Source organism: Artemia sp. Qi Xiang Cuo, chromosome 8, assembly GCF_049724085.1.
Source record: "Artemia sp. Qi Xiang Cuo chromosome 8, ASM4972408v1, whole genome shotgun sequence".
Classification (NCBI taxonomy): Eukaryota; Metazoa; Arthropoda; class Branchiopoda; order Anostraca; family Artemiidae; genus Artemia; species Artemia sp. Qi Xiang Cuo.
Genome location: NC_142801.1, coordinates 71,421,236 through 71,447,942, shown reverse-complemented (window position 1 = coordinate 71,447,942; position 26,707 = coordinate 71,421,236). Strand labels below are relative to the sequence as shown.

The window sequence follows — 26,707 nt, the reverse complement described above, 5'->3', positions numbered from 1 at the left end:
TAAAATGCCCCTGTTTTTATTTATATTCCAAAGTAAGTTTCGTAAGAAAAACTTGTTATTATTCAGCATTGTTACTCTACTGATACATACAAGGCCGTATCTAGGGGGGGATAGGGAGTTGGCTCTCCCCCTAGAAATGTTTGTGTGACTCGTAAACTGGTAAAAATTGTATATAAGCAAATTTTTGATGCGTTGTTTAAAGTTTTTTGTAATCCCCCTAAAAAACTCCTTTTGCACCCTCTCCCCCCTGAAAATCCTGGATACGGCCCTGGATATAGATATGCTAAAATATAAAAGATGGCTATTTTTGGCATGTGTTATAATCGTGGGGTCACTCCCTCTCTGCTACCTGGTGTAAATCTCGGAGGCAATTTGCTTTTATGGCAGGAGCTTCAACCCAATTAGGTAAATCTTATAAAAATAATATATTTCAGATTGTGACTTGCTCCGCGCGCAGTTCGCTTTCAACACGCGTCATAGTGCCTCTTCGCCCCACACGTGGCACATTTATGCCACGTTTGATATGCGCCAACTAGTGTACATGATTTTTTAAGTCCTTATGTTTAGTTAAACACATTGAACTGTTATGTTTTAGCTGGTACCTAATGTCCATTGGAGGTAATCCCCAGATAGATTTTCTACTGGGTGAGGAGCGGGGGGGGGGGCTATTTTGTGAAAGAATTAGAGAATACAAGCAATCTTTCGTTATCATACTTAATTTAAATTCATGCTCATAATTAAAGTGACAAAACAAAAGAAATCTATGGCGTATTCCAATTTAGAGTCTGGGAGGTCACGTGTATTTTTTTTAAATATTTTTTGCCAAGTGAAACAGGGATGCCGGCTTTGCCTTGAAGTTAAAGAAAAAAGAAAAGAGATAAGTCATTGTTTGTTCAGAGGCCTTTGGGGTTAGTCATAAAATTAGCAAGACGTTGCATAAGATCTCTAGCAATTAAGGTTAAACTTTTTAGTGGGACATTATCTTTACCAGCTTGTTCCATATGCTTTTTGGAGATAGCAAAAAACACGGAGAAATGCCAACATGTATCTTATGATTAATGATTGGTCCGGGGCAAAACCATTAAGTCAGAAATTTAATAGATTTTGGTAATTTTACTAAATTTGTAAAAAAAGGTATTTTATTAAGCTTTTAGCAAATTTACGGACTGTTGGTAAAATTTTAAAGTCCATTGATTCGAGCATGACATGTATTTTAATTGTTAGAGTAACTAAAAATTTGGCGTGGTTTGCATGGTATCTTCAGCTATAGTGTCACTATCAGGGCTTGCAAAACTTTCAGAGATAGAAGTGTCAAAATTAACAAAAACGAGACACTTTTAGCGTTCCTCTGGAAGACTATTGAGCCGCCTCGAACTGAAATTTGAGACATCTAGTTTTATTTGCTTTTTTTTACGCGGTTAGGTCACGTGTTTCATGAAGTCTATTTTGGACAGGGCTGCCGTTTTACAGAAAGCAGTGAAAATGATCCTGCCATCGAAACAAAAAAAAAGTAACAAAAGTACGAAAATACAAACCAAAAGGGCGCAAGCGCAGTTTTCTTAAGAAAAGAGCAATAATACAAACCAACTAGGTTTGGATTTGAGGTAAAATGCAGAAGGTTTTCCCCCCAAAACTGGCCTTTTTAGACCCTAAAGTGTCGTGGTGTCACCCAAGAGTGTCAAAGTGTCAAAAAAGCACCAAAAATGTCCCATTGCCAACCGTGATCACCATGCTGTATGTGTAATCCGGTCGAGTGATAATTTAAGCAATACTTGCCACATAATGACACAAGCTAACTTTTAGCTTGCATATTCGATAATTCAAAGGAACTTTTCGCTATTTTTTACGAAAGAGCAAAGAAAATCAAGAAATAAAATGTCTGGAGAAATGCCAATGAGTATGCTTGATTAATGACTGGTCTAGGCTAGGGAAAAATCATTGAGGTATAAAATCATAAAGATACCTCAAAGAAATTTTGTCCGTAGAAGTTTCCGAATCTTTGTAGATAGACAGGTCAAAATCATTCTCTCGCCATTTTTTGAACGGAATGATAATGGTCTTGTAATTTTACATACGTATGATTACTTTCTCTACTTAGGGAGGATCTTCTTCTACGCACGTATTTATAAATTTTTTAAAACACTAATTATTCGAAAATGGTGCAAAATTTTGGAGATCATGGATGAAGATTTGGTAATTGTATGATATACCCCCTACCGCCCAAGAAGTGAAGTTAGGTTAATCTTAATAAAATATACCTTAGTATGATAGAATATAATACTTTAGAAACAAATTTGGGCTCACTGTCCAAATACCTTACCAACACCCCCGCCCGTCTAATGTGTAAATATATAGCCCAAATTATATATTTCCCATATAGTCTGTTAATTCTCTTTGTCTTATCTCACACTATATTAAAAGAAACTAGCGAAAGAAACCGGTTTACAGTGCGTCAAAATATGAACAACTTGAGCTACAGGGAATATATCATAAAAGTACTGAAGATTTATATATTTTAGCTTGCAAACCCTACTTTTTCAAATGTTATGTCCCTTCCCCCAAATTTTGTCTGGTTTTTACAATGTTTATCTATAGTTGCCGTGAGTGATAGTCAAGGTTGAATGTTAACGTGTTAATTCGCACATGATTTACCACTAAATACATAAAACGGAGTTTTCCACCGGTAATTGGTAAAATCGGTACGGATTCGGTAATCCAAAATACTTATGTGTCTTTTTACTTGAAGGAAAATAAAGCTAAAGGTAGAATGGGTTAGACAAATCCTTTATTGATGATTCACCCGGGGCAAAGTATTTGGGCTAGAGCCTCTTTAAGGTAGCTTAAGGTGCCCTCTTCTTTTAATTGACATGTCAACTGGGCTGGAATTTTACATACATAGGAGTTTTGGGATAGGGGCTGTCCAAAATAAATAAAGTGCTTGCTATATTAAAATTGTTGGTTGGTATGGAAAGTAAACCAAAAAGTAAAATGAAGCTTTAGAGAGTAGCCGCGCTTGGTGAACCCCTGGGCACAAGTATAATGCCAATCCGAAAGACTATAAATTGTAAGTTCCATCATTTTAGATATATTTATTTTTAAGTCGAATTTGGAGAGTATCAAGTCTGAATTTTTTCTAGCTGAGGGAAGGGGGTCCCCATGGAAAGTAAGTAAGGTATAACCTGCAACCTAAATGTCTTGCCTGTGAGACCCTGCACAGTGGGGGGTCAAGACACAAGTGTGCAGTGACTTTGGGGTGTCATCAGGGGTACTTGTTAGTTATCCGGGCCAAACTCAAGAAGTGAAGTTAGGTTAATCATAATGAAATATACCAAAATATGGTGAAAATATCATACTTTAGGAAGAAAATGATGGAAACTGCAACAGAGAATTATGGAAAGCAGGCCATCCAAAACGCATTATATTAAATGCCTAATCTTACCAACTCTATATATTCAATATGGTATTACTGCACTAAACGGACACTTTTATATACTGCAATGGAAACCAGTCACGAAAAACCAGTTTTTGACGGGTCAATTTCAAGACACCGCTATAGGGTAAATTCAAGACACCGCAATAGGGTAATGCAATGTATAGCGTGGTTTTCATTGCGTATACGATATTTAAACTGTTGTTTTTTGGGGTTTAGGGGGGTGGGGGTGGGAAAGGTACCTAGGTTAGGTTAGGTAATAATATATGGTATGCTTTACCCGCCACCCCACCTAATGTGCAAATATATAGCCCAAGTTTGTTTCTAAACTATTATATATTCATCCTATTTTATTTTATTTCATTAGCAGTAACCAAACTAGCACTACAAGAGTCCGTTTAGTACAGGAGTACCTTTAATGTTTACTTAAAACATACCTGTATAGTATTTTGTCTCACATAGATTAAGCTAATTATCTCCAAATGCAGACAGGGAAAGTGGTTTTACTCAGATCAAGAACTTGAGTTTGGTCAGGATAACTAACAAGTACCTTATCAGGAATTAAAATGTAGGCCTACCGCAAGATTGAAGGGTAGTATGCTGTCAGTTGCCCTGCGCATCTAAAAAAGAAAATCATAGAAGCTCAGTGAGGGTATTGCACGTGGGTTCGCCCGTTTTCTATCACTTGATGCAAATCTCAGAGTGTCACCTGTGCCGCATAGTCTCGTGATTGCGTGTTACAGGCAGCTATGCGTGGCACAGTCCCTGCAACGCGTGGTAAACTTCCACCCCGCTCACATGGTATACATGATTTTTGAAAGTCGATGACCCTTCAGAATTTTGTGTAAATTCGCAGACAACACAAGGCGTTTATAGAGAAAAGAACGCGTAGGAGGGGCAACACGCTGGACGCCTTCAGTTGCTGAAATGAAACTAATGTTGCAAAATTTTCTTTTCTTCTCCTTCATATGTGAGTAAGTGATCATTTTAAATTTTCTTTTGTTTTTTATCTCTGTGTATGTAATTCATACGTCGTCCCTCTTTGTACAGGCCAATGAGCCTTTGAGGGATTAATAACATGTAATATTATATGTGTATTTAATGAAGAATAAAACTTATCTTATCTTATCTTAGTTATTGGTAGAATGAGTGCAATCATTCTACCACTAGCTTTTGCTATAGCCCTATCACTATAAATTTCCAACCATTGTTGATAATTAGCGGTAAAGACTAAAGATTTATATTGTCAAAGGAAGATCGTCGTTTTCTGGTACCTCGGTCACCAAAGTTTACGAAGTCCCAGGGCAGTCTCTGGAGAAGTAATGCTTGACTACCCCGGCTCAAATCCCTGCAGTCTAAACATGGCCAAGATTTTCTTCTTTCTCTTCCTGCAGAATTAAAAACAGCCTGGACATCAGCTTTCTACCTGGTAGGAAGATTACATTTAGCCATGGTATAGAGTCTACAACGGTAACATGCCTAGCTAGTAATATTTGACATTTTTTTTTTCAAAAGGGGTTAACACCCCCAAAAAGGGGCACGATCATGATTAAAGTTGTACAATGAAATTCAACACGTATGAGAACCCTACAGCTACTACGTATATACTACGATTTTATTTAAATAGTAATGACTCCAAGCAACAATTGCAAAAGAGTGGGGTACATCCTTCCTACGGTTATTTGCCTCTCATTTCTTTTACTCCTTATTCTTCATATTGTATTTTTTCTTAATTTAAATGATAAAATTAGCATTATCTGCAAGTAGCACCCGTTCCATCGCAATAGAAATATTTGTTTTCCGAATTTTTTCCATTTTCTATATGCATAATATTGGTTTTTGAAAAATTATAAAAAAAATCTATGATGTATCAGGCTATTGGCCGATTCTCCTGCCGAAGGCTTCCTGAGGGCCTACCAGGCATCCTTGTATGTAGTTCCACAAGGATCTTGCTGAATCTAAATCCATTGTGCATGTATCTTCAATCAACTTTCCCCTTGTGATTGTAGTCTAGATACTTCTGGGACCAACCTTGCATGCTTCAACAAATTCGTTTGTCGTCCCTGTCACAGCTGTAGACCGCGTCTCGCATTTTCACGAATCAGAGATAATTGGAAAAACCGTTTGGTAAGCTGTTCTCAGAGTGTGATCGAAGCTGCATTGCCCTCCCAATCCTCCCTATTAGAACGGCTCATCACACGGTTTTCCACAGTTATCACAAAAGTTAAAAAGTCGGTTTAACAATGCGAGATACGATCTTAGGCGAGGGGTTGCCCACCCTGCAAAATCCTGTACACCAGGTGAAACGTGCTAAGCGTGGTGAACTGCACCCAGCATTTGGGGGAGTATGTCAAGCGTTTTGGGGACTGTGGCAAGCTTGGCGGAGCTGTGAAGCAAACTTGGCATTCTGAAATATACACCAGGTAGCGGGGAATGTGTAACCCCTTGCCTTTATGCGTGGAATCAAAGTTATCTAAAACTTTACACATGACATTATAGGATATCTAATGGGTCCTTCTAGAATAGATTGTTTATCAGATTAATCCTTCGTCGAAATATTGAACAAATTAACCGTAAATTAAGTTTCAAATCTATATTGACTCATTTATTTCGACATCGAGACGATTTCATCAGGAATTTCCATCTCATCGATTTTTTAATCGCTCTTATCAAATCCTTTATTACGCGTGTAAAGCCACATCCATTATCTTGTTCGGTAAAACCTAAGCTATTTCATATCAGCAGAACTCAATCTCCAGTATTTTAATTAAAACCTTTGGAGGAAATGTTGGGCCAAAAGATCACCACAAAAAGCCTTGTTGCGGTAGTCAGGCTGATGATATCGTGTCATAGAAAGTCCCTGCTTTCTAATCCAGGTCTTTTAATTGCTTTGTTTCCCTCGGTTTTATGAGACAGCTCTAGTGTGTTTATTGAGAACTCTCGCCCCTGATAGAAATCAATTACAGCATTGAAAGATACAAAGAAAAAAAAAATCGGAGAAGAGAATGCAGAAGGATAGAATTCAGTTGACAGTCAAGCAGAGCTCTCCACTTCCAAAAGCCGTGTATACCAATTGATACACGACATGTGTGCTGGAGATATGCTGCACATGGTGCAAAGAGGTGTGATAGATGTATGCCATGCGTGGTACAAAACGAGTGTGGTGGAGATGTGGAAAGGGATGTGATAAATGTGTGTCACATATGGGGGGGGGGAGCTGGCCTCCAAAATGTCCACGAGATAGCGGGGAGAGGGCAAATCCTTGCAGTCAAGCGAAACAAATTTGTCCCAATTATAAGAAAAACAACCAATATTCTAGGATAGTCCTGATTAATCACCTCAATGAAGTATAATCTTACGCCAAATATCAAAATTTTCACATATTATAGTTTTTTTTTGTTCCTTTTTTTTCTCTAAGATTATCTCGATAACTCATAATGAGCGATACTTCTGATGTCGTGTTATAGAAAGTCGTTGCTTCCTGATCACAGTATCATGATATTCAATTGTGTCATTGTGGTGTTTTTAAACCCTTTTGATGAGAGGTTTTTAAACAATTGTGATGATCTTTGTGATCTGATAGTCATGATAGACAAATGACTGATAGTCATTTGTGATATTCCATTGTGATAGTCACTCAATTTGAATAACTGTTAAAGGGTGTAGAATTATATGGTGTGATTTAATAGGGTATAAATCTAAAGGGTGTGATCTAAAGGGTGTGTCTAATAGGTTATAGATCTAAAGGGTGTGATCTAATAGGGTATAGAACTATAGGATAAAAGTCTAAGGAATAGTTTTGCAAACAGTTCTAAGGATAGTCTTTCTTAGTATAGAAATTACTTAGAATTATCAATTCTGTAACAACAAAGTTTTTCAAGTAAAGAATATCAATTATTCAATCTCAAGTCATAAATAGAATGTTTATGTATTTTTGAGGATAGAGAAAAAAAAGTCAGGAAAGAAACTCTAGTGTCCATCCCTCGAACATCAGAGAACCTGATTAAAGATCGCTTGAGGACTTCTCAAGGGGTATTTCTCTTGGTGAATTTAATGCTCGAAGATTAATATGTTTGGTCGTAAAATCCTCTTTATTTTGAAGCTCAAGGATCCCAGAATGATCTGACACACACACCCCTTCCAACTTGAAGTTTTGTTGTAGACACTTTGGTTATGTATGGCCTTAAAAACAAAATTATACCTTGTTTGAAATCTATTGAAAGTATTTAATATAAAATAATATTTAATTCCATATGATTTATCAATCCATTTTATGTAACCTAAGAACTACTTTCTTAGTATTGTTTCCATCAATTATTTTCTCTTTTTTTAGCATTCCAGTGCCGAAGTTGGGAAGCTCTAAAATGGATGGAAATTTGTAGCAGTTGATGGCACTTTTGAAGGGCTGTCGTATCCAAGCCCAGGTCCCAACAAAGTGGCGTGGTTTCCTCTCTAAACGCTCAATCACCACTGCAGTTAAAATGAAAGGTAAGTTACTAGATATTAATTACCAGGCGACAATGATGATTTAAAGTAGTCTCACTTTCAACCGAAGAGAAAAAGAGCGAATACTTTTCTATAATTCCATCATAATAAAATGTACTTTAATTTCATTGGTTTACTTCTTTAATATATTTTTGTATGCTTACTACATTATTCCTCCAGCATATGTCAGAAACGGGGACAAATATCTTCGTCTTTGTAAAACCGGATTTGCTTTCATATGTTCCCATGTGGAATTTTCAGCCAATGGAAAGACTAAAGGTTATACTCCACCTGATTGGTGAAATTTTTCAGTTTATAAGAAAAAAAAGTCTACTTATTTGGTTTGGCTGTGTGAAACCTCTGGTTCGAGGCGTAGGCCTCACAGGCCCATTGCCTCCACACCGCTAAAAAACGAAAATAAAACTAACTATTGGTTGGGGGAGCCCAAAAAGAATTTATTTCCCCAACCCTGCCATATACTTCGTCATCTGTCGGATCTTTCCTTCCCACATAGTATCCTCCCGCTTAACATTAAAAGATGGAAAAACTCCAAACAGTATGTACACTCCTAGCTGGACAATCTCAATCAGATGCCTCCTTGTTTTGGCTTAAAGGGGAATCAACCCTCCCAATTCTGGTAAGGTGCTTCTCAAAATTTATAATTCCTTTTATGGTCTCAGTTACCATTATTATCTCCCACCTTCCTAGTCTTAGCATATGTTGAGTCATCGTGAGATTAAACTTTGGGAGTAATTCCTTTGTTTCATTGTATCCCAACTTTCTATGCTAGTTTTGTTTCATCTTTCCATTGCTCTATTTCTTAGCTGCTGCTTCCCAGCAGCCCTGGGAAGGGGAATGGAAGGTCCTGGTCCAGGTTCTTTCAGTTATGCCCCAGCCTTAGCTGCTTCATCTGCCACTTCTTTACCCTTGATCTCAGAATGCTTTCGGACCCACATCAGGTTAAGTTGTTGTCTTTTGGTTGATAGGTTGTTCACTTCTCCATAATAATTCAATTTACTTCTTTACCGTTTCTTTATATTCTAAAGAGCCTTTAAGGTATGTTTGATCGTCCGTTAGAATACATATGTTTCTACAGGTAAATCCTTTTACATTAGCGTTCTTGCTTCCCGTTATATTTGGAACAGTTTAGCCTGGAACAACCTAGTCCTTAGAACTTTTTCCACAGCAAAACTACCCAGATGATAACCAATTCTCTATATATCCAGATACGTTGTGCTTGGTAAATTATTGTTTCAGTTCCTGAGTCCCACTCAAATCGGGAACTATCCGGAAAGCAAATCATCGCGTTACTTTTATGGAGCAGCTTTAACTCCTGCTCCATTTATCTCCTATCCTCTATGGCAGCCTGGAATCGCCTCTCGGGTTTAGTTACTGGCATGATATTATCGTTAGGCATCTGCAACTCCTCGTATTTAAGCATTATTAAGCTGCAGATATGTTGCAAAGTCGCAGAACGTGCTTTAACTTTCCCATTTTGTATCTGCTGCCTATTTATCTATTGACCAATATTCTTCAGTCTGACAGATCTATTTACTACTTCTTCGCTGAGAAAATTTTCTGTGCTCTAGAGTTGTTACCTACAATCCCTATGGTGTGTCTATGTGTTCCAACGTTTTGGTTACCCGTCTTTTCATCCATGAGATGTTGATTTTAGATCAGTTCAGGTTGGTCTATGTTGGTCATTGTCGAATAAAACATCCAAAGCAGAATTAGCCTACCATGACAAGACAAAGAGGGAAAATTATCAAGGAAAAACAAAGCAACGAGTCTACGGGCAGTAGAGGAAAACGAAAATACTAAAATTACGAACGACATTTCGCCTAAAGCCACAATTGCTTTTCTGCGTTCATAAGAGCTGCTCAAGTCGTATATTATCTATACTATGTTGAATCATGGAGTAGTTGTATACTACTCCTGAGTGCCTGATTGACTTTTTCAATGGTAGAGTTGCGACAATAGGAATAAGGCAAAGAGAGAACAATCCCGAAAAAAAAGTCTGCCCAAATTATATGTTATCTATGTACACAGTGGTGGATCCTGGAGTAGTATTTGGGTACTGGTGCATTATGCGGACACTTCTATATATTGCTAAAAATGTCAAGTTTGGTTAATGCTAATGAAATAAAATAAAATAGGATGAATATATAATAGTTTATAAACAAATTTGGGCTATTTATTTGCACCCTAGGGGGGGGGGGGGTAAAGCATAACATATATTAAATACGTAACCTAACCTAACCAGAGACACTACTACTACTACTACTAACAACTCACCGCAGCACCAAGCCGCCTGAGGCCAACACAGCTACGCACGATCCTCCTCCACCCCAATCTATTCAAAGCCTCCCTTTTTACACCCGCCCACGAAGTTCCCGTTTCCTTTACATCTTTCTTTATGACGTCCTCCCACCCCAGACGGGGACGACCTGCTTTCCGTTTAGCCCTAGATGGTTGGCCGAAAAGAACAATCTTCGGCAATCTGTCATCCTTCATCCGCACAACGTGCCCTAACCAGAGACAGATACCCGGTTATAATGGTTTTTGAACAAAATTATAAGAATTACGTGTTACAATTATGTGACCAGAACGCAAATCCCAAATTGTCATTTTAACATTCATATTAGATCACCCGTTTCACTCAATTCCACTCTAACAACTGTTTTAGTACCGGGTATCTGTCCCGTTATCTATAGCATCTCCCGTTTGAAATTCCAAATACTTGTATAAAAGTATCCGTGTAATGCACTAGTACCAGTATTTGTATATGAATTAGTTTGATTTTCTCATTGAATTTTAGATTTTATCCCTTTTCTCTTCTAATTGTTTATGTCTCAGGTTATTTCTGTTTTTAGTGCTGAAGACACCTTGACACCTTGTTTTATACAGGCGAAAAATCCGTCGTGATTGACATCTTTTCTTTGTCTTTCTACTGGTCATAGATCCTTTGTTTTTTGTTTGTTTTTGATTTTTTTTTAGATTGTTCTCTCTTTGCCTTATTGTTGCAGCTCTACCATTGAAAACGTCAATCAGGCATTTACGTGGAAACTTATTTTGGAGAAGATTAGTTGAGGTTTAGTGGCCTCATTTCTCTCAAATGTAGAAGGAATAGAAATCATTTCACTTGGACTGCCCTAAAGTTTCTTTTGTCCTCAAAAGGCTTCGGACTCACCTCTTCGAATTAATCGAAATCCTAATATAATAAAAGTAAAGATTTTCTGTTCCCGTCAAACACTCTCGACATTTGCTGTCGAGGCAGCCCCTTTCTTGAGCTTACATAGGTCTTCTGAATCCATTAGATGGCCATGGCTCTTTCTCACCCCTCCCAGACGGTAAATGCCCTCTTGATTTTCCGTTCTAAATCGAAAAAAACCTGGCTATTTGAATACGACACATAATATTATCTTAAATGGATAAATGTTGGAAGTCGATAGCTTAAACCGCCTCTAGCGAAGCAAATCTCATTCCCTCCTCAAAGGAAACATCTTTTTAAGTACCAAGGACATCAAAATAAAAAAAAATCCATACCTCCTTGCACCCATTTTATGTCTATTCATACCCAAAAACGAGATTATTCTTTTGGTTGTTTTAAAATTATGCGGTTTTGACGGTAATATCACATTTTTGTCAATATTGCTACGTATGGTCGTGAAAAAATAAGTAAATCTAATTGGTGAAGTTTGACAAAGCTTTTTCTTAGTAACCACGAAAATTGTTTGGTGCCATGTATTTTAGCTTATCTTTCTGTTTTTTTATCAAACTTTTTTTCCTAAATTTGGCCCCTGCTACTATAAAACCGGTACAACTGCACGTCTTTTCCACGGAGGTCTTTTCCATTAACTACTGAATTCTCGATAGATAGATATTTATTGCAATAAAAGCCACTTTGGGCCATGGCAAAAAAAGGAAAATCACACAAAATAATAGCACATCATTATAACACTCATAGCAAAGTATGGTAGCCTACATAACAATAACAACTCAAAATTACAAAACATTACAAAAACATAATAAAGCACACAATACCATTAAACTAACATAAATAGATAGATGTGTGTTACATCTATCAAGGGCCATGACTACAAAAATAACAAACAAGAAAACAACTTACCCACATACAACAATAATTTCAACACTCACCCCACCCCCTTTACAAAAATCTATCTCTATGTGACATACCCAATTTTATATAATTTGCTATCATTCTTATTGTCCCATAATTTTTTGATCCCATTACTGAAACCAACCACTCACTTGTCCCCACATTACCACAAAATAATTCTTTCCTTAAATCCTGTAACTCGGGACAAAGGGCCATGAAGTGAAGCAGATCCTCACCATTTTCTCCGCACAAAGGACATGAGTAAGGACCGTCCTTTACCCTTACCCTCCCTAAATAGGATATGTCCTAATTTTATAACATATACATAGGCGTAAGTCCCCACTAAACTAATCAGCTTCCATTTTCATTGTCTGTAGTACTTTTAAGACGAATCTTGATCTATTTCCCGCTTGAAGTGAAAACAAAACCCCAAGTTTATTCTTGCCGAAATGGTATACTCGATTTGAAGCTAGCATCTCCTTATCTCTATCCTTTGTTTTTCCTAAATTGGTGGTAGATCGGAAATCACTTTTCCAATAGAAGCAATCGGATTTGATTCAAACAAATCCGATAAGGGGGAAAGAATCAAGGTAGATAACATGTACGAGAGGGAAATTGTGGCCGAGGACTGGACATTGAAGTAGCCTTGGAACTATTAGTAAGGATTTGGCAATAACACATCCTTCCATCTGCATACAGGGGAATCCCCCCACGATTGGACCAAAGTATCTCTCTTGGATGATTAACAATGGGTACTTGTGCATTATACCCGCTCTTTTATATACTGCTAGTTTGGTTAATGCTAATGAAAATAAAATAGGATGAATATAGAATAGTTTAGAATCAAATTTGGGCTATATGTTTGCACATTAGGGGGGAGGGGGGGTAAAGAAAAAAACATACACAAAGACAGATACAGAAAAAATTTCTACTCTGAATAGAATGAAGTTAGTTCTCTAAAAAGTAATATCATATACTGATGGTCAAACAGTTAACCGAAGCTGTAAAAACGGAACTTTGATAACAATAGATGCCTCAAAAGAATTATTTTTTTTATGCTGATTCCACATATACAAAATTTATTAAGCTTAATATTACCCATCCAAAGCTACGAGCCTGAGTCAATTTATCGGTTCGGGGGATGTTTATCCCCCAAAAAGTCAAGCGATCTTAATGAATATCATACCATCAGATTAAGCATTTCAGAGTACCCTGCTGTAGAGGTTTCAAGTCTCGACCTACAAAAATGTGGAATTTTGTATATTTTGCCAGAAGAAAGATCACAGATGCATATTTATTTTTATTTTTCTATTTCCCAGGGGCGATTTTGTCGAACCAGCGGTCCAAGAAGATCAGGAAAGGGGCATTCGAACGGAAATCAAACGTTCCAGTGCCCTTTTGAAGTGTCCAAAAAGATTTGAGAGCAACATTAAAACTTAAAACGAACAGACATTATTTTGTATATGGGGGGGGGCTGTCCCTTCCTCAACCCTTGCTCTTTACGTCAAACTTTGACTTTTTTTTACGATTCTTTTTTAAAAAAAGACTGCTCAAACACAAGGACTCTTGAATTTGAATGAGAAGCATTTATAAAGAGCTTTAAGATTTTAGCGTAAAGAGTGAGGGTTGAGGATGGGGCTGCCCCCCTCATATATGGAGTGAATTTTTTCATTTTAAGCTTTAATATTGCTCCTTACTTTCAGTTGAAAAAACTTGTTTTTTTCATTTAATTAAATATTAGAGACTCTCGCAACTTGTTTTATGTCTTTGTGAAGATGTCCCCTTTTTGAGATAACATGCGATTGATGAAGGCAAAATTTGTCATTGTTGTCCTAAAATGGCTCTCACATGCTAAATCAAATTAGTCCGCTATTTGTACTGTTTGATATTTTGGTGTCAACGCATTTGATTGATTCACTTGAAACACCAGAACAGCATAGCTTGTTATTGATTTGGTTGTATCAGATCCAGTGGCGCCAATTCACGAAAATGTAGAAGGGGTAAGTTTTTTCGATTTTTAAAAATGAAAACATAAAAGTTATTTTCCAGAATTTGGAGAGAGGGGGATTTTGATTTATTTTAAATGTAAGAACCAAAAAAGATATTTTAAAATCTCTGAGAGGAAAGGTGTCTAGTAGGAACAAGGCCAATTAACTACCTGACTAACTTCCTGAAACCCTGAAACCATATTTCACAAGATCTTTATGAAACCCATCTGAAACATAATCAGCTCTAATCTTTTCTCGAAGCATTGTTTTTCTATTTTAAAACCGTTTCCCCTCCTACACCCCCTTAGAACATTCTTTTGACTTTCTGTCAAAAATAAGGTCGATTTGCTCCTTAACTACCCTTATAAACCCCCTGAATACGTTTCAAGCTGCAACTTTTGTTAAAAATTATTTCAATGAAGCCTTTTACAGATTGGGGTCAAGAAAGTCAAGGCTTGAGTTATTTGATTGTGCGTTTTTTTGCGCCGAGATTTTGTGATTCATGTTCCGCTGGCTCATTTGTGTGGACACCGTGCGATGCCGAACGTAGCCTTCGTTCAAGGACTTCGATTGATTTATCTGTCGAACCCCCTTCTAAGGCCCAGAGACGTTTCAAAAGGCCTTCTCTTTTCGTCGTCTTGAATACCCTTCTAAGGCGTAAAAACACATTTCAAGAAGCCGTAGCTTTTGATAACTTCTATATCAATAAGATAGTTAGCTCTTATTGTTTTTGGGTGTTAAATGGTTTCCGTAATTAGCCTCCCTTTCATCCTCCCTTTCACCCTCTCGATACCTTCAGAAATGCTCTTTGATTTTCTCGTAAAGAATAAGCACAAAGGATTTCATGATTCCACTCCCGAAGTCGTAAAACGTATTCAAGAAAGCGTAGCATTGGTTAATGTGTATTTTAATGATACCCTCTTCCATAGACACTAGATGAGGTATATAGTGAGGTGTATGGATGATACTAAATAATATTGCTATTAAGGGAGCCCATGAATATAGCCTACTGTACGCAATAGGGCAGACTCAGAAGTTTCACCAGGGGAGGCGGCAAGTTCTACCTTGCGTTTTGCTTTTACCAGAACTTAAGTGGGAGTTTTTTCTCATTACCCTCTTTTGTTACCTTCTTCAAATATTTTCTTGTTTCTCAGGTGGAGGGGGCATCACTTCTTTGCCCCTACCTGGTGGCGCCCGTGTCTATAGAGAAAAAATAAAGCTGTTGCTTGTGAATATGGTTAAAATATGGTTGATAACAAGCTAAAATTCAATACTTGTCTTAGAGCAAGCGCAGCTTTCCTGGCGTTTTTTGTCTGTAGCCTATACATTGACACTTCTAATGATTTTTGGAGCATTTTTAGTACATTTTTCGATTGTGATACACCCCCTCTATCCCTAGAAGAGGTGCTAATTCACGAAAGTGAAGGGGAAGATGAGCAAAAATTTTTATTTTTTAAAGCGGATTTTTTAAAAATTTTTATTTTTTTAAAAATTTTTATTTTTTAAACAAATTGTGTTTTTAAAAATATAGGAGGAGTCATTTTTTTTTTTTTAATTTTTTCAATCAAAATAACGAAATGGCATATTCCAAAATCTAATTGGGGATAAAAGATAGGGGGAATTGCCCCATACCAACATTCCCATCCATTTAGCACCCCGAACCCTTTGGTGCATCTTCTGTTATTCCCATGTATCTATGCCAGCCTGCCTCTATTTAAAAAAAAATGTATTTTTTGGAAATCAATACAAGTCTCTATTCACTTAAATTTATCTTCGTGTAGTTTTTTTTTATTTATTTTGAGATCCCCCTCACTTCACATCACAAGGGGAAGATTTTATGACATAATTTTTTTCATTCTTTCCTCTTCCTTTGTAATGTTGAATTTACCGATTTCCAAAGTGACTTTCACATCACGTCAGTCTCTCATCAATTTCTTGGAAAGCGTAGGCTTTCTAGGAAAAGTTTATTAATTATTTTCAAAATGTATTAATTGCTTATCTAGAATCCATTACGTTGCTGCTGTGCTGACTTTTCCATACCTTACCACAAAGTGACTTCGCAAAATTCTGTGTCAAATCTAATTGGAACTGGCTGTGTTGCGGACAAAATTTGCTCCGCCCGATTGTATAACTAAACGGAAAGTTTTAAGTTATTCTAGTGTGAAAGATTCAATAGCTTAGCCTTGTGTGAAAGCACCATAATTTCCAAAAAAGGGTAATTCCATATTATACGGTACACACTCGAGAACTTGGATCGCGAAGATGAGACAATAACCAGTTTTCATGGTCTTTATACCAGACAATTAGCTTCGGCTCAGTGTAAAACTACATTGTAGTTATATTTTAATTAAATATGTAGTTGATATTTTCGTTAGGTTAGGTATTCAATATAATGCGTTCTGTACGGCCCCCTACCATAATTCTTTGCTATAGTTTTTATAATTTTGTTACTAAAATATTGTATTTTCCTCATGTTTTTTTTTATTTAGTTTGTATTTTGGTTAAGTTATGTACTTAATATAATGCGTTCTGTGCGCCCCCTACCAAAATTCTTTGTTGTAGTTTCTATAATTTTGTTACTAAAGTATTGTAGTCCAGTAAAAGTACGGAGAAAAGTGGGTCGACCTGGACAAAATTACAACAAAAGGTTTTTTTACACCAAAATGTTCAGAAAAAATCGCTGAACAACATATCCAAAATCCGCTAAAATCGCCCTCCGGGAAAACCTTCCGGGGCTGCTTAAAGGGGGTTGAAGGGGGAGATAATTGAGGCATTAACAATTTTGAAATCTAGGAGGCTTTTTTTACGTTAAAATTTTCAAAAAAATCGCTGAACAACATATTCAAAATCCACTGAAACTACCTACCGGGAAAACCCTCTGAAGCTGCTTAAAGAGGATGGAGGGGGGCGAAAAAAAAAGGTATTTCCATTTTTGACACTTGGGAAGCTTTGTTTACACTAAAATGTTAAAAAAAATCGCTTAATAACATATCCGAAATCCACTAAAATGATCTGCCGGGAAAACCTTATGGGGCTGCTTAAAGGGGGTGAAAGGGGTGAAAAATCTTTTTTTCGATTTTTGTTATTTCGGTACGTTCAGAACTCGATTCTGGTATAAATCAACTCGCTGAAACCGAAGATGATGTTACTTTTATTGTGACGCGTCTATAACTTATATTAAACTATAAATAAGATTTTAATAACTCCATCGCAAAAATAAAGGAAATAGCTTTTCTTCCGAAGTGTTAGAAAGATCAGATCAATGGAAGCTTGAAATACTTCAAACAGCAGCACAGGAAAATCTCGAACGGCAATTTAAAGGAGCAGAAAAGTACCCCACTCTTTGTTGCTTCGCTAATCGTTGGAAACCTGGTTATCCGATGAGAATCAACTGTGTGAAGACCAAACTGCAGAAAAAGGGAAACTATAGGCATAGACGCATAGAAACTTGAAAAATCATTCTTATTATCGGCTTCTTTTACAGTTGGAAAACAAAAACATTAACGCGTCTATAGGCCTATATAAATCACAGTTTTGATAATCATTATTTTTAGATCACATAATATTGAGAATTATCATTTCATTAATGAACACAACAAAAGAGCACAACCACCGTTATTGCAAAAAACTAAGATTCTTCTTCTTCTAGAGATGTTGGTTCAGAGTTATTACAGCTTGTTCCCATGCAAATAGCGACGAAGACCACACTGCCTTTCCATAATAAACAAATAAGTAGAACAACAGGGAAATTTTTATACAAGACAGTGGAACACAACTTTAAATGAATATTTCGACCCTATATCCAAGGGCCGTCCTCAGCAAAACAGACAAAGAGAATAAAAACACGATAAAAGAAACTTACATTAAAATTCAATCATTAAAATTTTTTTAAAAAATTTTTAAAAACAGCCATAATATCATTACTTCAAGGAATTACAACCCGCACGGCTGGTCCTGTGTGTACTTCCAGGCAATAAATAAGAAATCACGCAATGCGATCCATTTATCCATTGCAAATACCCGTTTGACTGATTTCCTGCAGTATTTCCTTGTACAGTCTATTGCGCTGTGTAGGATATAATGCACAAGTACCCACCAAACTTCACTTCTCTAGTGTGTACCGTATAATACGGAAATACCAAAACAAAAATCCTAAGAAATTTTGCATCTCTAAGGAAAGACATTTAAAAATAATCTAATTTTATCGTTTTTAAGGATTTCAGCAAATACTTTTGGAGTCTTTTTTCGTAAACTTAATTAAAACACGGCTGAGTCATTCGTTTTTTAACTATAACCGGTTGGCAAAATGACTTTTGACGTCACAGTTCTGTAAACATAGCGAGTTCGTGACTAACGAAGAAACAAAGGATTTGTTCAAGCCTCAAAAATTACGACAGCAGAAAAGTTGGTTTTATATGCATTTTAGAGAACGACATAAAGCCGTGAGATTCACTACTTCTTTTGTATCCGAGACAACTTGAAAGAACGCCTTCGTTATGTCACAAACTCCTAAAATTTGTTTTGTGAGGTAAATCCTCCATTTTTATGGAAAATATCACGATTTATTGTTCTGCTGAAAAATAGCTATCAAAGGCGTGGAATAAGTAGAGGTCTAAAAATAAAAAAATGGAGACGGCAAAAAGCGTCAATCCATGATTAGTTATAGGCTATTTGTATTTGGGGGAAGGAAATCAGTAGGGGAGTCTCCATTTTATAAAGAATTATTGTTGTGCTGAAAATTAGCTATCATAGGTGTGGAATTAGGAGAGATCATACATTTGAAGATCAAATAAATGTAAAAAGAAGCCAAAATATTGCAAATTCATAATTTTATTTATAGGTTAAATGTAGCGGGGGAGAGAAATCAGGAGCACCAATTGGTGAAACTTTAAGGGGAGACAAGGATTTTTTTTTCTAATTAAGATTCAAAACAAATATTTTCGAAATCTACAGGGGGTTGTTTTGTTGTTTTTTATTTTTTTTTTTCACTGAGTATACCAGAACAAAATTATTTTTCGATCTCTAGGGGTAAGACCCCCCCCCCCCCTAATTGACACGCATCTCAAAAAAATTCTGTAATACACTTCTGTAGATTTATGGCTGTTGACGTGATGACCTTGACACATGTAACCTTTATATACAGCCTACATTTTCCATTGTCATTCTCATTTTATCGTCCAGAAATATACATAATATAGCTCAATCTAGCTAGTGCTTGAGATCAGGGAGAGAAAGAACTACGGGAGATCTTTTTTTTTTAATTCCAATATAAACCGAGGGATTGCTCACTCCACCACCTTATGTACTTCTCGCAGCAACTCTTGTTTCGCCACGGCGTGCCTTTTCCCACTACGATGTGTATCTCCCCGCCACACAGGGCATACTCTCACCACTTGTGGTGCGTGCTATATTGTGTACATAATGTTTTAAAGTGGGTAACCCTTCAATGTAAACTATGCTTGATGTGCCAACATATTTTAGTACTTGAGAACTACAGGAAGGCGTCAGGACATCGACACATCAGGACCATTACCGTCAGGACATCGACACGTCAGGACCACTACCGTCAGGACATCGACAAAATCCGTCAGAACCACTAACCGTCAGGACATCGACAGTCATAACATCGACACGTCAGGACAACGACAGTCACAATCGCTACCCGTCAGGACGTCGACAGTCATAACATCGACACGTCAGGACATCGACAAAATCCGTCATAACATCTAAAATTTAAGAACTTCAGTTTTTTGGGGTTTAGGGGGGAAAAGGTACCTAGGTTAGGTTAGGTATTTAATATATGCTATGCTTTACCCTCATCCCCCCTGATGTGTAAATACATAGCCGAAATTTGTTTCTAAACTATTATATACTTATTACTATTATATAAACTTTTAATTTTTTTGTCGATGTCCTGACAGAAACCTTAGATAAGACAAACTTTTTCCTCAAAGTAGACTAAAATAGTTTTTAGTTGTAGAGAAGACTAAAAAGTTGAAAATAATACATAGAGAATTTTTTTTCATTTATTTTCAAAATGACTAAAAAGTAGATTTTTTTTCGAGAATATATGAATATAAGTGAAAACGAGGGGCGCAACACGGGTTGAGCTTTACATAACTAGGTATTTTTACCTTTTTTTCCCTCAATTCACTGACTTTTTTCGTTTAAGCATTTGTAACTTAGTTCAATTTTATATTGGTACTAATTAAAGCCCAATCTGCTTTGGGCCCTCTTTTTCACATCTATCCATAGATTCTCGAGGACAAAATTTTATTTTCAAATATCGTGGTTTGTCTATTGAAAAATGGAAAAAGAAGAAAAAAAGAAGCTAAAATCCCCTCCTGGATGCACTTCTTAAAAAGTCGTGTTTCAGTTGTCTTTACCCAATGAAAGTTTAATGGAAGGATCTACGTGCTAAATTAGGCGAGGTGGCGCGTGCCAAGCATGGCGGAAGTACGAAGTGGGGTGAATTGGGTGCCCTCTCGAAATTAGGTTTTGAAAAGGTATTGATAAGTTTTTACCATCCTCATCCCCTGATTATTTGGCTTGGAAGTCCCTGTCCGTATGGGTGATTTAATACACCTATCCCTTTACACCTGTACCTTTGGAAAAGAGGAAAAGGTTTGCTGCCTTAGAGTCTACTTTTCCCTGACCCTTAGGCCAGGGGGATTTCAAGACTTTAGGAAATTCTAAGTCAAGCATCATGTTCTTCACCCAAAATTAAGACATCTATAAATCCATTTCAAGTTTTATTTCACGCCTTGCCAGAAGGGAAGGAACGAAAGTAGGGACTCGAAAAAACTTTCAATGATTTTATTTGAACTACATATCAATTTCACAAAGTATGAATCTCGTAGCAGAGCAGTTCTCTGAGTTCATGAGAGTTCGATGTTTGATTTAGGGAAGGGATGGAAACAGGATTTCCTTCTCAGCCGCTTTAGTGAGCCGAAGATTCGTCCTTGAATGGTCTACTGACACGGAACAACGTCTCGTTTCTTCCGAGAAGGCAGTCTTTTTATATTAGTCTTTTTTTTTATTTATTAAAACCTCATCAGCAGTATCGGTGATAAGACGGAGCGAAAAACAGAAAAAAAGAAGACGCAAAAATGCACGATAAAGCGACACAATTATCCACATTCAGACATAATTTTCCCTCTACTAAGAATACCAAGAATGATATGATTTGGACCGAAGAGGTGTCCAGTTTCCACCCTCTGGTTTACACCTCAGAACGCCACGTGCGCCACAAAACTCCATCACGCTTGGCACAGTTTATGCCAAGCTTGGCACACTTCCGCCACGCTCGGTACACGCCATCTGGTGTGCGTATTTCTGAAAATGGGCGCCCCCTCTATTTGGACGGCATGAGTTACTGCTTGTGTTAGTTTTAACTGAACTGGCACAAAGTAAAGAAGCTAGGACTCTTTTATTGTTGATACCATTTTTATTTTCCTCTTTTTTTAGCTACTTTTTGTTCCGTTGATGAAGGTTATTAGATATGTAGCCCAAGTATTCAATTATTTGTCTTCTCCAATTCAGTGTCTTCCAATTCCCTCATTGCATCATCTTCGTTATTTGGACACAGAAGGATGAAACATGTTTAGATGTCTAAGTTAGTCTTTAACTTCATCTAATATTTTCATTTCCGTTCGTTTTTTCTCATTTCTATATCCGAAAATAAATTGTTTCCTTAAAAGAAACAAAACAGTCTGGTATATGAGCGAAAGAGTGGGTTTGAACCCTTCTATCTGGTATAAAGTATGCTTCACGAGCATTTCTTTTTAATGGGTGGGAAAAGCTTACTTTTGACCTTCACAAGTCACCCTTCCCTTCATGTGCACTGGCTTTCACTTTATTCGGGTTTTAACCTGGGTCTTAGAAAAGCAGCACAATTTGCAGGCGATAGTTCCAAAAGAAAATATGTGGGCAACATGACAGTTTTTGAAGCTATGCGGGCCCCTTTCAGGACGCCGTATATCTCTTTCATAAGTAAAGAAAATTATTGTGTATTATCATCTTACTGAAGAACCTACGCTGGATGGGCCTCAGGGTCTACCTCCCTCCCCGAAATCCTAAATTTATTCCGAATTTCTTGGAACATCTTGTTCAATATCAATAAAATTGCCGGAGAAAAATATCTTGTTTTCTATTTTCTTGCTATGACTTATCTTAGCAGAATTAAAGGTCTTCAATACTTTCTTGTCCATTTTATTATGGATGATTCACAAAAGAATCCTATTTTATAAGCAGGATAATGGATCGATTATTCTCATCTAACAATCAACCTACATTGAATGTTCCACGTTCCTGTTCCATCCTACATAAAAGCGGCAGATATCATCCTTGCTTAAACCATAAAAGACGGTAAACACACAATCTGGTTGGCATTGAGCCAAAATCAGAGTTCTAATTTTTTCTCCCTGATTCTAAAGGTATTTTCTATCCCTTTTTATAGCGTTCCAACTAATCGCTTCAGTGCCTTCGGGACTAGTGCTTGATTATTTTGTTTCGAGGTGTTAAAAAAGACGGGAAGCGAAATGTTGGCCTTGTTTAGTCTGACGGGCGTCAATTTTGTTCAAGGCGGTTGTAAGTGAATGTTCAATGAAAGGTGAGCAGATGGTTAGTTTTTTGAGTCGTGGATAATAAAAGAATCAATAAAATTTCAGGACTTTATAGAAAATATGGCTAACTATTTAAAATGTTCGAGAAATTATCAGTATTATTTTTTTTTAACTTGTTTTCAAAATAGACTAAAAAGTAGGATCTTTTTCTCGAGAATCTATTAATATAAGTGAAACCAAGGGAGAAGGGGCGCAGAACGGGTTTGGCTTACATAACGTAGATATCAAATTGATCTAAATTGTAAATTCATAAATTAAAAAACGACGAGTTGAGGAAAACTAGTTAAAAAGGTATTTTCTAAATTTTAATCCATTTTTCGACTGTTTAATCTTCTCTAAAACTAAAAAATCATTAGTCTTCCCTAATTAAAAGTTTTTCTTATCTAAGGTTCGAAACTAAATTACCACGTAAACAGGCAAGCGTTTTTTACCGCTGCGCTGCCAAGTCTTATACAATGGTTTTTGTTTTATACTTTTTGCTGTGCCCAATTACCCGTTTATTTATACAAGATGGAGTATAGAAGAGGGGGAATTTTGATGTTGTATAATTACATTGCCGTCAGATGTGCATATACTACTAAAATTTGGAAGTAACTGAACATGGAAGTAAGTGAAAAATGCCTCTCCAATTTAATAAATTTATATGACAAAAGTATATAAAAAATCTAACTTAAAAAATATTTTTGCATGCTGGACAGTGTTCTGAGTAGCGCAGGTACTGACCTCGGATGCTCGCCGTGTTTTTCCCCCTAGATTTCTCCAGGTACCCATTTAGACCTGGCTCGACTCTGACTGAACAGAGTGATACCATTGATCTCCGTTCCAAACCAAATAACCAGCCGCACCAGGAGCGTTAACCGCTACGCTATACGGCTCAAATGCGAACACAAGCGACGAAAGCCAGGTGGATTTCTCCTCAGAGAAAAGGGCAAGGAACATTGTTTATTAGAAAAAGAGTGATTACTCTCCAATATTTCCGTGATTAAAAAGTATGCTTGTTTCGATTTTTTTTTCTGTAAGTCAACAACATTAAGCCAACATTAAGCCAACAAATTTCATTAAGCCAACAACATCATTTTGACGCAGTTTATATTCGCATATATAGTTATATATAGAATATTTAGGAGCGATTAAAAGTTAAAATGCTCCTCACCTTTCCGTAAAAGGTTCGAGCCGCGTAGTATAGTCATATCTGTGAAAAAAAAACTGTTTCTGAATTATGCACATTTATCGCTAATTTATTGAAAATGTTGTTTAAGAAGCAATAACAGCAAAAATGTTGGAACTGGTTAAGTGGGTCATAAATTTGAAAAATCTAAAAAGGTCAAACCGCCAATACAATTTTGAATGAAAAAGACCTGTATATGCAATTTTGATTGTAGCTGGTGTCAAGTTTAAAGAGAAAAATTTGGGTTAAAAATTAGCAAAAAATAAGCTAAAAATGTATGGGACCACATAAATTAAAAAAGTGTTAGCTTTTTTTTGAAAGTGTCGTTTTTGGGAATAGACAGATTGTTTATGTTTCAACTTTTACGGACGGAAAACGTTGGCAAATTTTACTAATTAGTTTTAATTTTTTTTTCACAGTCTAAAGTAACAAAACTGACAAAACGTGATATTATCCTAAAAACTAAATAAATTTGAATCCATCAAAAGAAAAATCTAAGAGACTCGCTGGACTATGGATATTGCGACATGGGTTTTCTGAATGGGGACACACATCTTTAAAAATTATGTTTTTCAATTTTCCGAACCTGTAGTACAAGTGTGACGTTAAAATTACAGACAAACATATCACTCCTTAATCTTGATTTTTTTTTTCAATATGGCGTCACTATGGTATTACGAATGGTGCGTGACTCGGTCAAAAACCTTCCCGACCCTCCTTTCAAAGCCTGTTTTTTCTGTTCTTTAATTCCATTCTCTTTCAATTTTGACCAAGTCAATCATCGTAATTTCTGTTTCATTTCGATTTTAGTAAACCGTGGAATTCGAAAAAAAAATTGCAGACCCAAAAGAGTATCCCTGTCGCCTGAGGAAATGTTTGAATCATGTGTGGCTCTTTGATACCTTAGAGAATCGCCCATTACCAATCTTGTCTATTACCTGCTTTTTTAGTTTATGTGGCCAAACTATTCAGAACTCCGAGCGTTTGTTTTTGACTAAATTGTCCGATTTTTGCTGCTTCCAATACTTTGGGGAAATGAAGAGTTCATTGGGTGAAAACTAACGTCTTAAAAAAGCTCATTTTGGCTAAACTATCCAGATTTTTACATCTTTCAGTGCGTTTTCGCAAATTTTTTTGGAAAGGGTTTTTAATGGTAGATATCTACATCTGACCCCATATAAATTTGTGCATTGTGCACACTTCTAATTTTTTAAGGGAGGGGAAGTGTTTCCTAAATGATGGCTAATTTTCAAAAAAGTTCATTTAGGCTAACAATGCCAATTTTTGCATGTTTAAGTGTATTTTGCAGACACTTTCGGGGGTTTCCTTAGGGTAGAGATGTAAGGATGTATTGTAAGGATGATGATGTAAGGTTGCAAACACATATTTTGGTTGCGTATTTTCAATATTTGGGCAGAATAAAGCGTTTCCTGCCTAAGGACTAATGTTTGAAGTTCATTTCGGCTAATTGATCCCGATTTCGCGTTTTTAAGTGTTTGTTTTGGGAAGGAGCGTTCCTGGATAGACATTTAAAGTGGTAATCTTGTTATCTATAGAAAATAACGACGAAAATAGTTTTTTTTTGGAAAAAGCGCAGAAATTAAAAATAAAATAAAATTATCTTGGCTCATCCCGGAGTTACAGGATGATTTGCCAATCCAGGATAGAAAATTCGGCCGTTGCGATTTAATTTTTCATTATTTTTAGGAATCCATTATTTCATGTGCCATGTTTACATTATTGTTGAGGTGTGGTCAAATATACACGACTCTATAGCGGTGCTTATCGAATGATTTGTACGTTTGTCGTATATGAAAAAGCCTCAAAATCTTGAGTAGTTCTCCAATATCAAGGTTTGTGAAATTTCTATCATCTGTATAATGTTTTGTTAATGCAGATATTTATAAGATACTATTTAACACATACTATTTTCTAACATTTCCGGACATTTTCTATTTTCCGGACATTTCTAACATCTAACTACTATCTACAACAGCAACACCTTAACGGTCTGTCTATAATGTCACAAAATAATTTTGTGATCTATGTCTATCTCAGTAAAACTTTACCATATTTCGCCCACCACCAAATTTGAAGGAAGGAGGGGTGTATCAAGGGTCTTTCCAGGGAGGATGAGGATGATAGAAAAAAACACGTGTTCAGACCAAATTATCCCGAATCTCTCTTAATAAGTTTCCCCAGATCTCCTTTCCAAATTAGTTCAGAAATCCTAGGAATGGCCCTTAGAATGAATCCTAAGTTGAAATTAGCTCACAAATCCCTTCACCCTGACTTAAATGACGTAGCAGAAAATAAAGCCAGAACTTTACTGGCCCGTGCCTCTCGATCTCTCCAAACCACTCATAAAATGAACATTTCTAAGAAATAGATTTCTTTCTTAGAAAAAAGGTTTCTTCTTTTTAATTGTGCCTGGTAATCTTTTCTTTGACACGTGATATTTTTTTTGTCCTGTCGAGCTGATAGGAAAATATACAATGGTCTGGTCTCTGACAAAAGGACGAAAAATATGGATAGTTTTGTCAAAAAGATTTGGACTTCTAAAGTCAAAACACTTAAATTGCAATAAGTATTTTTGTGCAATTAACCCTGTTTCAATTCGATATTGGTTTGGTCTGATTTTTGAAAGATGTTTTATTTTTCAACAAAAATTACTGAAAAAATCCCTTCAGTTTGAGGTTTGTGTATGGAGAGCCGCCATTAGAACTGTATCGGACATGAAACGTTATATTAAATACTCCGCGAGAGTATTTACCAAAAATAATGTAGGTGTCCGACCCAAGGACGGATTTAAGACCAAATTGGATTACCACTAATTGAAGCTTGAGCGGAATTTTAATAATTGAAGGTTACACAGAAAATACTAGTGTATCT

The 26,707-nt window shown here is 36.5% G+C and overlaps 1 long non-coding RNA gene across 1 annotated transcript in view; it reads left to right on the top strand.

Annotated features, from left to right (window-relative positions):
* LOC148949769 (uncharacterized) overlaps nucleotides 1–26,707 on the top strand; it is a 241,024-nt gene that overhangs the window by 165,530 nt on the left and 48,787 nt on the right. The window contains exons 6-7 of the long non-coding RNA XR_016142099.1: nucleotides 7,764–7,918; nucleotides 25,523–25,668. This is a non-coding gene — a long non-coding RNA (uncharacterized LOC148949769). The remainder of the gene's footprint in view (nucleotides 1–7,763; nucleotides 7,919–25,522; nucleotides 25,669–26,707) is intronic.